The 13507-nt window shown below is 34.6% G+C and overlaps 1 gene segment (V, D, J or C); it reads right to left on the bottom strand.

Moving 5' to 3' along the window:
- Positions 1-918: 918 nt before the first annotated feature.
- On the bottom strand, positions 919-3395 carry LOC306868312 (immunoglobulin lambda constant 7-like). The segment is given in 3 exons: positions 3324-3395; positions 2895-2943; positions 919-1449 (listed from the first exon to the last, which is right to left on the bottom strand).
- Between the last annotated feature and the right edge of the window lie 10112 nt (positions 3396-13507).

Here is a 13507-nt window from a genome sequence, read left to right as displayed (position 1 = left end):
GTTCACGTTACTAACGCCATATGAATACTAATATTTTAAACTCGAACTGTATGAAGCTATTAGAGCAGAATTAATTTCCATGGTAATATAACAGTAACATGCTGTAAAAATGAAGGGCTGTAAATTAACAGTACATTACTGGCAACTCTGCTGCCAGTACATTACTGTTATTTAACGGCACACTTTTTTACAGTGCTGTACTTTTTCAGTGTACTCTAGCATTTTGTGTTTAATTGTTTATGTTTTTTGCACCTTTTATACCATTTTTATTACTAGAAAAATGCAGCTTAATAATAAACTAGTAGTGTAATGCGAATGCATTTCTAATGAGCTGCAATTCTGCTGAATTGTTATTGAATCAAATTAAGTATTAAAAAATATTTAAAATTAATTGTAAAGAAATACACTTAAATTGCACTAAATGTACTTGAACTGGTTCCAATTTAACAACGTTTGACATTAAAATACATGTATATTGCAAATAGCTATTGAGGTTAAGCAAATATTGAAATATGCTTAATATACTTCTTGTTTCAAAACAATACATTTAATATGCATTTAGTATGGTATAATTTAAATATAAGTACATTAAAAAAAGAACAATTTAAATATATTTCCTTTTCACCTGGGCTGCTGGTCTACAGCAGAAGTGAAACTGGTGTGTTTCAGTCCAGATCATGTAACCAATCAAACAGTGACTCTGGGAGTGTGGGCTGAAAATCTCATTTGCATTGTCAGGGTGGAGTGATTGTGATCCTCTCAGAATAGAGCAGCTCTGTCTCCAGAGACCATGTTCAAACCCCAAGAGCTTTATTTGACTAGATTTACTGCTACTGATCGAGCTTCTGAAAAACACCTGGACAAACACTACATGCATCTTCATCTGTTAGTTGAATGATGTTGTCAGACACAAATGGAGCTTGTTGAGAAGCTTTATTGAATGTTGCAGCAAACACAGCAGATTGAAAGATCAGCCAGTGCTTTGACACTAGAGCTCTCTTTCAGTATTGAGTTGTAAATGACTACAGCTGCAGCACTAGACTCATGTGAATCCTGCCTGACACAGGACACTCAGATACGGCTCATCTTCAGGAGAGAGCAGCGCTCACTGGAGAAACATCAGCACTGCGAGCGACTAACAGCGACTCTTCTGGAACGAGGCCTCATGAGGAGCTCCAGCATGTGTTACTCTGCAGACGTACTGGTCTTTCACTTCCCAGAGTGCTTTGCTGAGGGTCAGGACGCTACTGCGGCTGTAGCGGCCGTTCTGCTCGCTCTCTGCGCTGGTCACAACCCCCTCGGTGACCTCTGAGCCGTCCAGTGTCCAGCTCACCAGCGCCCCCTGTGGAGAGTAAGAGCTGAGCAGGCAGAGCAGTGCGGCTGATTCTCCAGAGATCTGCAGAGAAGAGGGCGGCAGCAGAGACACTGAGGGCTTCACTGTGGGACCAGCTGCAGGAGACAAACACAACACATTCACAAACACACAGAAAACACACTGCAGCTCCAGCACTCTTCTGTCCTGCAGCATTCACAGCATTTCAACACGACTTTCAGCAGCAGACATGAGGAGTGCAGTCAAAATCAGAACAATCCCATCATTCATCTTATTCAGCATCACTACAGATGTACAATAACCTACACAATCACTATATACATTTACATGAAACCTCATCAATTAAACTTAACATACTAAAGTCCTATTCAGACGGTAATTGTTTCTCATAAGGATGAAATTTTATTTGATTTTATTATTATATTTTTAAATACATTTTTATTTTACTTACAAATTTATTCTTACTATTGTATAAAATGTATTCTTATTATTCCAAGCATACTTTATAATATATAATCCTATTTATTATTTGATTATTTAAATCTCCTGTTTAAAAATAGGAAAATAGAGGTGCTATAGTTGTATATAATTATACGTGATATAGTTATGTATATAATAACTGTATATAGCCTAATACACATTTTAATATTGTACTGCATACCAGCTGATGTCTAATAAAGACCCATTTCAAATGTTTACATGCTTTTCTTCTCTTTCTGCTCACATTCGCTGTGGTGGAGCAGTTATAAAATATTGTTCTTGTAAATATTTTCCAGCATTTCATAAATAAATATGCATGCAAATTACACCGAAGCGCAACAGTTACCGTACGGTGTTCAGGAGAGATCAAAAAGGGTTTAAACACTGAGTTTACCAGAAGAAATTGATTAAAAATTCAGAGATATGGATTCGGACGACAATTAAATTACCACACGACCTTGGTGTTTGTCAGAAAACAGTAGGTGATTCAGCCGGGGATTTTTACACGAGTGGTGAGAGAAAAACACCAACATCTGGCATTAAAATCACCAACTACCCCCTGTAAATGCTGAAAATCACTTACGTCCCCCTGAGAAACAATTACTGTCCGAATATGACTGCTTTCATTGCAGTTACTTTTATATTCAAACATAAAGATCTCATATTTTAGTACATATATTATCTTATATTTTTATAAATCACTAAATTATAAGCACAACATGAGATTCATTGACTGAACTACAAAAGTAACTACATCTATATTAAAATGTCATTTTTTCATGTATGAAATCTATAATAAAAATGAAGTATTTATGAACACAGTGTAAAAATGAAGGAAAAACAAACCTGAGATGAACTGATAAAACTCATATTGAGTAACATTATGGAAATGTGTTTAGACAAGATTTGTGTTCAGTAAGAATAATCCAGTTCTTAATCTGACAAAAACCTCAAACATTTATTATGCTTTTTTTTTTTTTTTGGCTGTTTTAACATTTTCTTATTTTTTCATTGTGGTTCTCAATTATTTTTTAATTAAATTATAATATATTTATATAGGAGAATTAAAATAGAGACTTACCGAGCACCAGTTTAGTTCCTCCACCGAAAGTCCACCACAGTGATACAATCTAATGAAGCGGTCGTACAAAAACCTCTATTCCACTCGAGTGAACACAAACTCCAGCAGAGAGAGAAACACTGATACACACTGATAGTACAAACACCTCAGCTGATGACACACTCAGTTATTTAGGTTGACAAAATGGTTTTCTAAATATAAGAACTTAAATAAGAAGAACAACAACGACAACAAAAACTTTCAAGATATTTGTTATTGCTTGATAAATAATGCCATTCTTTTTATAATCAGCAGAAGAGTTTATTAATGCCATTTACAATTAACATGATTCAGTCTGAATTAATATCTTATATCTCGTTCATTTTCCTGTCACATGCTGATTTAAAGAAATATATTTGAAGATCTGTGTCCTCTGAGGTGACCTTTGACCTCTTTTATCATGGATGATATTGTGGGGTTTATCATAATAATTCTTCTGTTCTTCATATGCAGCTCAATCATCATGATTCACAGAAAGTCCAGCAGCTTCAGATAAATTAATCAGTAATTCTGATCATTTCAGATGCACATTATTCACTTTTAGTGAAAGTGTCCACAAATAATGAAGGGCAGTAACTTCTTTACTCCTAAAGGGTTAATAATAGTACCATAAAAGTACATATTACTGTAACTCAATCTACTGATGAGTGGAGAATATGCATAATATTAAACATGGACTGAGCTACTTATAAATGTATAACAATTATGAATAATAAATAATAATAATATGATAATAAAACAATTGGTTACAAAAACAGTATATACACACATATATATGTATATATAATACACACACACACACACACATATATATGTATATATAATACACACACACACACACACATATATATATATATATAAAGGCCCACCTTAAGAAAAAATGTGCTATGCGCCTAAATATATAACTGCAGAAAAAAAAAATATATGATGTATTAAACATTGATGGATCAACAGATTTTGTGTGAAAATAAATCATTCAAGTTGTTTATTTTGTTTAAAAATCCTATAAATGTATGAGGGGGCGAGGGGCACATGGTATCGATACAAATACTTCAGCTAAAATAATGTTGTTTTAAATAATGTCTAAATTAATACGTGTTCAAAACAATCACTTTAGAAAAGTTTGTACTATGTTCTGCTTATTTTGAAAAGTAAGCTTATTCTGCTTATTTTTGTTCAATAAATATACTGTCATTAAAATATGTTAATATAAAAAATATATTTGAAAATACAGAAACAAAACCATTTTAATAAGTAAAGATTCTGAAAGTATTGAGGAGATCCAATAATAATTGAACATATATTTACAGTATTAACAACAAACAATATTTTATTATATATGATTAATATCATGATTTTAAATATGATGGTTTCATTCTAAACATGGTGATTATCTCTAATATGGACACCCAACATAATATATGATATTTTCCATCTGAATCTAACCATGTCATGTCAACAAATGGAGAAGTCAGTGATCTATTAATTATCATGTTAATTATTGTGCCTTTAGCCCCAACAGCAGGGGCGCTTTTTACCCTAAATACCATACTTTTACATATTCTTTCGTTATTTAAAAAACTGTTGCTTTAATTATCATAAAGAAGTCCTTTGTCTCAAAATATATGCTTTAAGTTTAGCGATTCTCATTTGCTACTTAAATCTACAACATTTAAAAAAACATAAAATATTAGATCAAGTAAGCACAGAATCAACTTTGCACTTCTGCGTGCGATCGAGTCAAAGATCAGATAAATATACACGTGCATCTTTCAAAGTGAATATTCAGGAAAGTGCTAATCCATGTTTTTGTGTCATCTAGTGGTTTAGATGAAAATAATATCAAAGGTGCCTTGATTGCGGATTCAGTCTTATTTTTAACACTCTGTAGTATGCATACTGAGCAGTGTTTATTTGATTGTTTCATCTGGGCTGACCCATGTGGGGCCCTCATAGAAACTGAGGACAAATCTGGCCGGGTCCCAGTTAGATAGCCCAGGTGCCACCCATCTGGGCCCCACATAAGTTTGCTGGCTGGGAAGTTATCTTCAAAAAATAATATTGTATTGTGTTAAAACATACAATAATAACAATGTTTTAAAAAGTGCACAATACATTTACAAATCTACAGTGAAGCATTACATGAAAAAAAAAATCTGTATATGAATATTAATAAAGGCAGATGTTGCTAGGTTAATACTATGGTGTATTATATTCAGTAGGTATTTGTTCCAGCATTTTGACTTCCAGATTTAGCTTCATGAAATTTCCCTCTTATTTTCAGTGTCACTGAACTAAAATTCACATTAACAACATAGTGATGAATTTAATACTGTTTAATAATGTAAATCTGTCAGTTTCATATATTTTGCTATAAATTATAACATGACGACACATTCAGTCACCTGCAGTGTCTTGGTAAAGGCTGTTGATGGAATATTGTGGCATTAGAAATGTATTGGAAAATGTTAATTTTGTATTGGTAAATGTCTTTGAGAGTCATCAGCATTCTTCAGGTCAATGATTTAAATAGCGAGAGTCACTTTGCATCGTCAGCACATGCTTCAGTGCTCTGAGAGAGTTTATAGTGCTGTGAGTTTAACACTTCATGACTGACGCTGTTTATCTTAATAACAGACACAACAACTATAATGACATTCTTCTTTCTCTTGATCTTAGGGATGTATTTTCAAGGTAAGATCTTTAATTAAATTAGCTCATGCAGGTAAAAAAACAATTTTTAAAACTTTTCCAATTTCATGTCTTTTACTTGTTCCTCAGACTCTGCAGGACAGGTGACTGTAACTCAGACTCCAACAGAGAAACATGTTCAGAACGGACAAACAGTCACTCTGACCTGTAAAACCAGCAGCGCCATTGGAAACCCTTCAAATGGTTGGTGTAAGTCTTGTTTATCCTGGTACCTACAGAAACCTGGAGAAACTCCTAGACTTTTAATTCACAGCATCAAAACCCTTCATACTGGAACTCCATCAAGATTTAGTGGAAATGGAGCCGATCATGGAACTGATTTCAGTCTGACCATCAGTGGAGTCCAGCCTGAAGATACAGGAGATTATTACTGTCAGAGTGCACACTATATCAGTAGCTGGGTGTTCACACAGTGATAAAGAGTGGTACAAAAACCTCCGTCAGTCAGAGTCACAGTGACTGCACTGATACAGCTGAGAGATACTGCAGCTGCTCTACAACACAATCACACACAACACTGATCAACACAAACACTAATCACACATTGTCATTACAATTAATATCAATCTTGTGTTACTGAAGACAATGAGTCAGTGTTTTAATATAATCATCATGTTTTAGTGAAGTGACCCATACTCGGAATTCGTGCTCTGCATTTAACCCATCCAACGTGCACACACACACACACAGCAGTGAACACACACACACACACACACACACACACACACACACAGCAGTGAACACACACACACACACACACAGCAGTGAACACACACACACACACACACACAGCAGTGAACACACACACACACCGTGAACACACACCCGGAGCAGTGGGCAGCCATTTATGCTGCAGCGCCCGGGGAGCAGTTGTGGGTTCGGTGCCTTGCTCAAGGGCACCTCAGTCGTGGTATCGAGGGTGGAGAGAGCGCTGGACATTCACTCCCCCCACCTACAATCCCTGCCGGCCCGAGACTCGAACCCACAACCTTTAGATTACGAGTCTGACTCTCTAACCATTAGGCCACGACTTCCCCAACTTTTAGGTGATATATATATTATATATAATGAGTGTTTGAATATTATCAACATGTTTTAGGTGTAATATATGATTCCTGTCAATCAAACTGAACAGACTGCATTCAGTCACTTGTGTATATTTCAGTAAACTTCAATGTCTGTAAAACGGAGCAGGATATTTGGTTAATTCCTCTGTAAATCTTTATCCAGAGATGGCCTCTCAAGTTAGTAACTCAGACTCGAGTCACATTTTAATAGACTTCTGACTCTTCTTCTGACTTCTTAAATCTCTCAAAATCTGATTAAACAACCCCACAACCAGCATCACCAGCTCCACTTATTAATAACCAGACTGAGACATCTACAGAAGATTTTATTGAGAATTAACTAAGGTTTCGATGTTGATTTATTTTCATTTGAAGTAACCATGTTAGAGACCAGTGTCTGCTTTAGTTGGGCTCTTGGCTCTATCCAAAGTTATCCATGGCTCCCAGGATGCATTGCGGCATTACTTTTTTTATTATTATTATTTTTTTTTTATGGAATCCAGACAGCAGAAGTGACTGAATGCAGTCTGTTGAGTTTGATTGACGGATCATATATTACACCTAAAACATGATGATCATATTAAATGAATCATACAAGTGGTTAATTTTGTTTAAAAATCTTATAATGATGTGGCAACGGGGTTAAAGACTCACCAGCATGAAGCAAAAGGCACAGAGCACTGATACAAATACTTTAGCTAAAATAATGATTTTATAATATCTAAGTTAATACTTGTTCAAAACAATCACTTTTGCAAAGTTTGTACTATTTTCTGCTTAATTTGATAGATAAAATAATTTTAGTTTAATAAATATACTGTCATTGAAATGTGTTAATATAAAATATATATATATATTTTAAAATACAAAAACAAAATAATTTTAAAAATGAAAGCTTCTGAAAGCATTGAAGATCGCACAATTTAATATAGATTTACAATATTAATGACAAATAATATTTTATTATATGATATGATTAATATCACATCAAGGATCAGCCAAATTTGCACGTGCATCTTATAAAGCAAATGCTTTTGAAAGTGCTACGCCACGTTTTTCTGCCATCTAGTGGTTTAGATGAAAATAATATCAAAGGCACCTTTAGACCTGTTAAGTCGTGACGTATTGTCAAGTATGGTGACCCATACTCGAAATTGTTGCTCTGCGTTTAACCCATCCAAGTGCACACACACAGCAGTGAGTAGTGAACAAATGCGCACACACACACACACGCACGCACGCACGCACGCACACACGCACGCACACACGCTCGCACGCAGCAGTGGGCAGCCATTTATGCTGTGGCGCCCGGGGAGCAGTTGTGGGTTCGGTGCCTTGCTCAAGGGCACCTCAGTCGTGGTATTGAGGGTGGAGAGAGCGCTGGACATTCACTTCCCACCTACAATTCCTGCCGGCCCGAGACTCGAACCCGCAACCTTTCGATTACGGGTCCAGTTCTCTAACCATTAGGCCACGACTTCCCTGTTGCACCCTATGTCTCGTTGAGATATCAGCTTTGTCTTAAGATGTCTTCATTTTTATTTTAGGAGAAACTTTAAACTGTTACCAATATTGTAAATACTATAATTATCATTTAAATAGCATTATTCATTTCAGAATATTAAGGGTTATTAGTTATCATTTATCTCCAATGCCCACCATTGTGTATACAGCACATTTTCCACTTTAGCTTAAGAGAAGAAAAAAAAAAACTGAGCACAATGTGTGATGTTGTTGAGATCCCTTCTAAAGCTTTAAAGAAGACAAATGTGAGAGTTTTAGTTTTAGAGTTTTTTTTCTCAGAAGACAAGTTTGAAAAGCAGGAGATTCAAGTAAAAGTCTCCATTTGATCTTAAGATAACCTCATTTCTGTCTAGGAGAAATACTGTATTTGAGATATAAATGAGATCCTCTCCCTTTTGATTTTTCTTTCCTCTGAGAAGGCATCAGCTAAAATAAAAAATGCAAAGGCAATGTGTGCATGATTGAGATAATATATGGTTTGTGTGTGTTTTTCAAATCATCTGCAGGTAATAAAGTATCTGAGTAATGCTGTGCTAACTGACATAACATTTATTACACTAGACTATAGACATATTTTCTGCCTTATTCTGTGATAAAAATGGAAACAAAGCCTGGTATGTAAGCAAACCATAAAACTACCATTAAGAAAATATAAGGGAACAAATTACTATAATACAAACTATTATTAATTGTTTTTTCATGTATGAAATCTATAATAAAAATGAAGTATTTATGAACACAGTGTAAAAATGAAGGAAAAACAAACCTGAGATGAACTGATAAAACTCATATTGAGTAACATTATGGAAATGTGTTTAGACAAGATTTGTGTTCAGTAAGAATAATCCAGTTCTTAATCTGACAAAAACCTCAAACATTTATTATGCTTTTTTTTTTTTTTTGGCTGTTTTAACATTTTCTTATTTTTTCATTGTGGTTTTCAATTATTTTTTAATTAAATGATAATATTTTGATATAGGAGAATTATAAAGACAGACTTACCGAGCAGCAGTTTAGTTCCTCCACCGAAAGTCCACCACAGTGATACAATCTAATGAAGCGGTCGTACAAAAACCTCTATTCCACTCGAGTGAACACAAACTCCAGCAGAGACAGAAACACTGATACACACTGATAGTACAAACACCTCAGCTGATGACACACTCAGTTATTTAGGTTGACAAAAGGGTTTTATAAATATAAGAACTTAAATAAGAAGAACAACAACGACAACAAAAACTTTCAAGATATTTGTTATTGCTTGATAAATAATGCCATTCTTTTTATAATCAGCAGAAGAGTTTATTAATGCCATTTACAATTAACATGATTCAGTCTGAATTAATATCTTATATCTCGTTCATTTTCCTGTCACATGCTGATTTAAAGAAATATATTTGAAGATCTGTGTCCTCTGAGGTGACCTTTGACCTCTTTTATCATGGATGATACTGTGGGGTTTATCATAATAATTCTTCTGTTCTTCATATGCAGCTCAATCATCATGATTCACAGAAAATCCAGCAGCTTCAGATAAATTAATCAGTAATTCTGATCATTTCAGATGCACATTATTCACTTTTAGTGAAAGTGTCCACAAATAATGAAGGGCAGTAACTTCTTTACTCCTAAAGGGTTAATAATAGTACCATAAAAGTACATATTACTGTAACTCAATCTACTGATGAGTGGAGAATATGCATAATATTAAACATGGACTGAGCTACTTATAAATGTATAACAATTATGAATAATAAATAATAATAATATGATAATAAACAATTGGTTACAAAAACAGTATATACACACATATATATGTATATATAATACACACACACACACACACATATATATGTATATATAATACACACACACACACACACACACACATATATATATATATATAAAGGCCCACCTTAAGAAAAAATGTGCTATGCGCCTAAAATATATAACTGCAGAAAAAAATATATATGATGTATTAAATATTGATGGAACAACAGATTTTGTGTGAAAATAAATCATTCAAGTTGTTTATTTTGTTTAAAAATCCTATAAATGTATGAGGGGGCGAGGGGGGCCTTTTACCCCACACATGGAGTGAAAGGCACACGGTATCGATACAAATACTTCAGCTAAAATAATTTTAAAATAGTTTTAAATAATGTCTAAATTAATACGTGTTCAAAACAATCACTTTAGAAAAGTTTGTACTATGTTCTGCTTATTTAAAAAAAAAAAAAAACTTATTTTTTGTTCAATAAATATACTGTCATTAAAATATGTTAATATAAAAAATATATTTGAAAATAGAGAAACAAAATAATTTTAATAAGTTAAGATTCTGAAAGTATTGAGGAGATCCAATAATAATTGAACATATATTTACAGTATTAACAACAAACAATATTTTATTATATATGATTAATATCATGATTTTAAATATGATGGTTTCATTCTAAACATGGTGATTATCTCTAATATGGACACCCAACATAATATATGATATTTTCCATCTGAATCTAACCATGTCATGTCAACAAATGGAGAAGTCAGTGATCTATTAATTATCATGTTAATTACTGTGTGCCTTTAGCCCCAACAGCAGGGGCGCTTTTTACCCTAAATACCATACTTTTACATATTCTTTCGTTATTTAAAAAACTGTTGCTTTAATTATCATAAAGAAAACTGAAAATCATAAAGAAGTCCTTTGTCTCAAAATATATGCTTTAAGTTTAGCGATTCTCATTTGCTACTTAAATCTACAACATTTCAAAAAAACATAAAATATTAGATCAAGTAAGCACAGAATCAACTTTGCACTGCTGCGTGCGATCGAGTCAAAGATCAGATAAATATACACGTGCATCTTTCAAAGTGAATATTCAGGAAAGTGCCAAGCCATGTTTTTGTGTCATCTAGTGGTTTAGATGAAAATAATATCAAAGGTGGCTTGATTGCGGATTCAGTCTTATTTTTAACACTCTGTAGTATGCATACTGAGCAGTGTTCATTTGATTGTTTCATCTGGGCTGACCCATGTGGACCCTCATAGAAACTGAGGACAAATCTGGCTGGGTCCCAGTTAGATAGCCCAGGTGCCACCCATCTGGGCCCCACATAAGTTTGCTGGCTGGGAAGTTATCTTCAAAAAATAATATTGTATTGTGTTAAAACATACAATAATAACAATGTTTTAAAAAAGTGCACAATACATTTACAAATCTACAGTGAAGCATTACATAAATATATATATATATATATGAATATTAATAAAGGCAGATGTTGCTAGGTTAATACTATGGTGTATTATATTCAGTAGGTATTTGTTCCAGCATTTTGTCTTCCAGATTTAGCTTCATGAAATTTCTCTCTTATTTTCAGTCACTGAACTAAAATTCACATTAACAACATAGTGATGAATTTAATACTGTCCCTCATAAATCTGTCAGTTTCATATATTCTGTTATAAATTATAACATGACGACACATTCAGTCACCTGCAGTGTCTTGGTAAAGGCTGTTGATGGAATATTGTGGCATTAGAAATGTATTGGAAAATGTTAATTTTATATTGGTAAATGTCTTTGAGAGTCATCAGCATTCTTCAGGTCAATGATTTAAATAGCGAGAGTCACTTTGCATCGTCAGCACATGCTTCAGTGCTCTGAGAGAGTTTATAGTGCTGTGAGTTTAACACTTCATGACTGACTCTGTTTATCTTAATAACAGACACAACAACTACAATGACATTCTTCTTTCTCTTGATCTTAGGGATGTATTTTCAAGGTAAGATCTTTAATTAAATTAGCTCATGCAGGTAAAAAAGCAATTTTAAAAACTTTTCCAATTTCATGTCTTTTAATTGTTCCTCAGACTCTGCAGGACAGGTGACTGTAACTCAGACTCCAACAGAGAAACATGTTCAGAACGGACAAACAGTCACTCTGACCTGTAAAACCAGCAGCGCCATTGGAAACCCTTCAAATGGTTGGTGTAAGTCTTGTTTCTCCTGGTACCTACAGAAACCTGGAGAAACTCCTAGACTTTTAATTCACAGCATCAAAACCCTTCATACTGGAACTACATCTAGATTCAGTGGAAATGGAGCCGATCATGGAACTGATTTCAGTCTGACCATCAGTGGAGTCCAGCCTGAAGATACAGGAGATTATTACTGTCTGAGTCACCACTACATCAACAGTAAATATGTGTTCACACAGTGATAAAGAGTCGTACAAAAACCTCCGTCAGTCAGAGTCACAGTGACTGCACTGATACAGCTGAGAGATACTGCAGCTGCTCTACAACACAATCACACACAACACTGATCAACACAAACACTAATAACACAATATCATTACTATTAATAGAAATCTTGTATTACTGAAGACAATGAGTGAATGTTTGAATATTATCAACATGTTTTAGTGAAGTGACCCATACTCGGAATTCGTGCTCTGCATTTAACCCATCCAACGTGCACACACACAGCAGTGAACACACACACACACACACACAGCAGTGAACACACACACACACACACACACAGCAGTGAACACACACACACACACACACACAGCAGTGAACACACACACACACACACACACAGCAGTGAACACACACAGCTGTGAACACACACACACAGCAGTGAACACACACACACACAGCAGTGAACACACACCCGGAGCAGTGGGCAGCCATTTATGCTGTGGCGCCCGGGGAGCAGTTGGGGGTTCGGTGCCTTGCTCAAGGGCACCTCAGTCGTGGTATTGAGGATGGAGAGAGCGCTGGACATTCACTCCCCCCACCTACAATCCCTGCCGGCCCGAGACTCGAACCCACAACCTTTGGATTACGAGTCCGACTCTCTAACCATTAGGCATGAACAGACTGCATTCAGTCACTTGTGTATTTTATTTAATAAAAATTCAGTTAGCAAATACAATAATATTTTGTCTTGATGTCTTAGACTTATTTTGTCTTTTTGAATTGAAAAAAAGGTGATGGGCCTTATAAAATGCATGTGCAATTGGATCCTAAATGTGTCTGAAGTCAGTTGTAGTTCTTGTCTCTCTTTTCTTCAGTGATTCTGTTTGTTAACAGCAGCTGTTCATCACTAATGATCATTTATCACTCAAATAATCGCTTAATTACTTAACTGCAATCATATCTTCTTTTAGTGAACTCAACTGAAATAAGTTCAGAGTACTCATAACTGTTATTTTTAAAAACTTTTTAAGGCAAACGGTTTACTCAAACAGATCGAGT

Source organism: Barbus barbus (genome assembly GCF_936440315.1).
Source record: "Barbus barbus genome assembly, chromosome: 50".
Classification (NCBI taxonomy): Eukaryota; Metazoa; Chordata; class Actinopteri; order Cypriniformes; family Cyprinidae; genus Barbus; species Barbus barbus.
The sequence above is the reverse complement of the archived record's forward strand: the minus strand, read 5'-3'. Positions and strand labels throughout refer to the sequence as shown.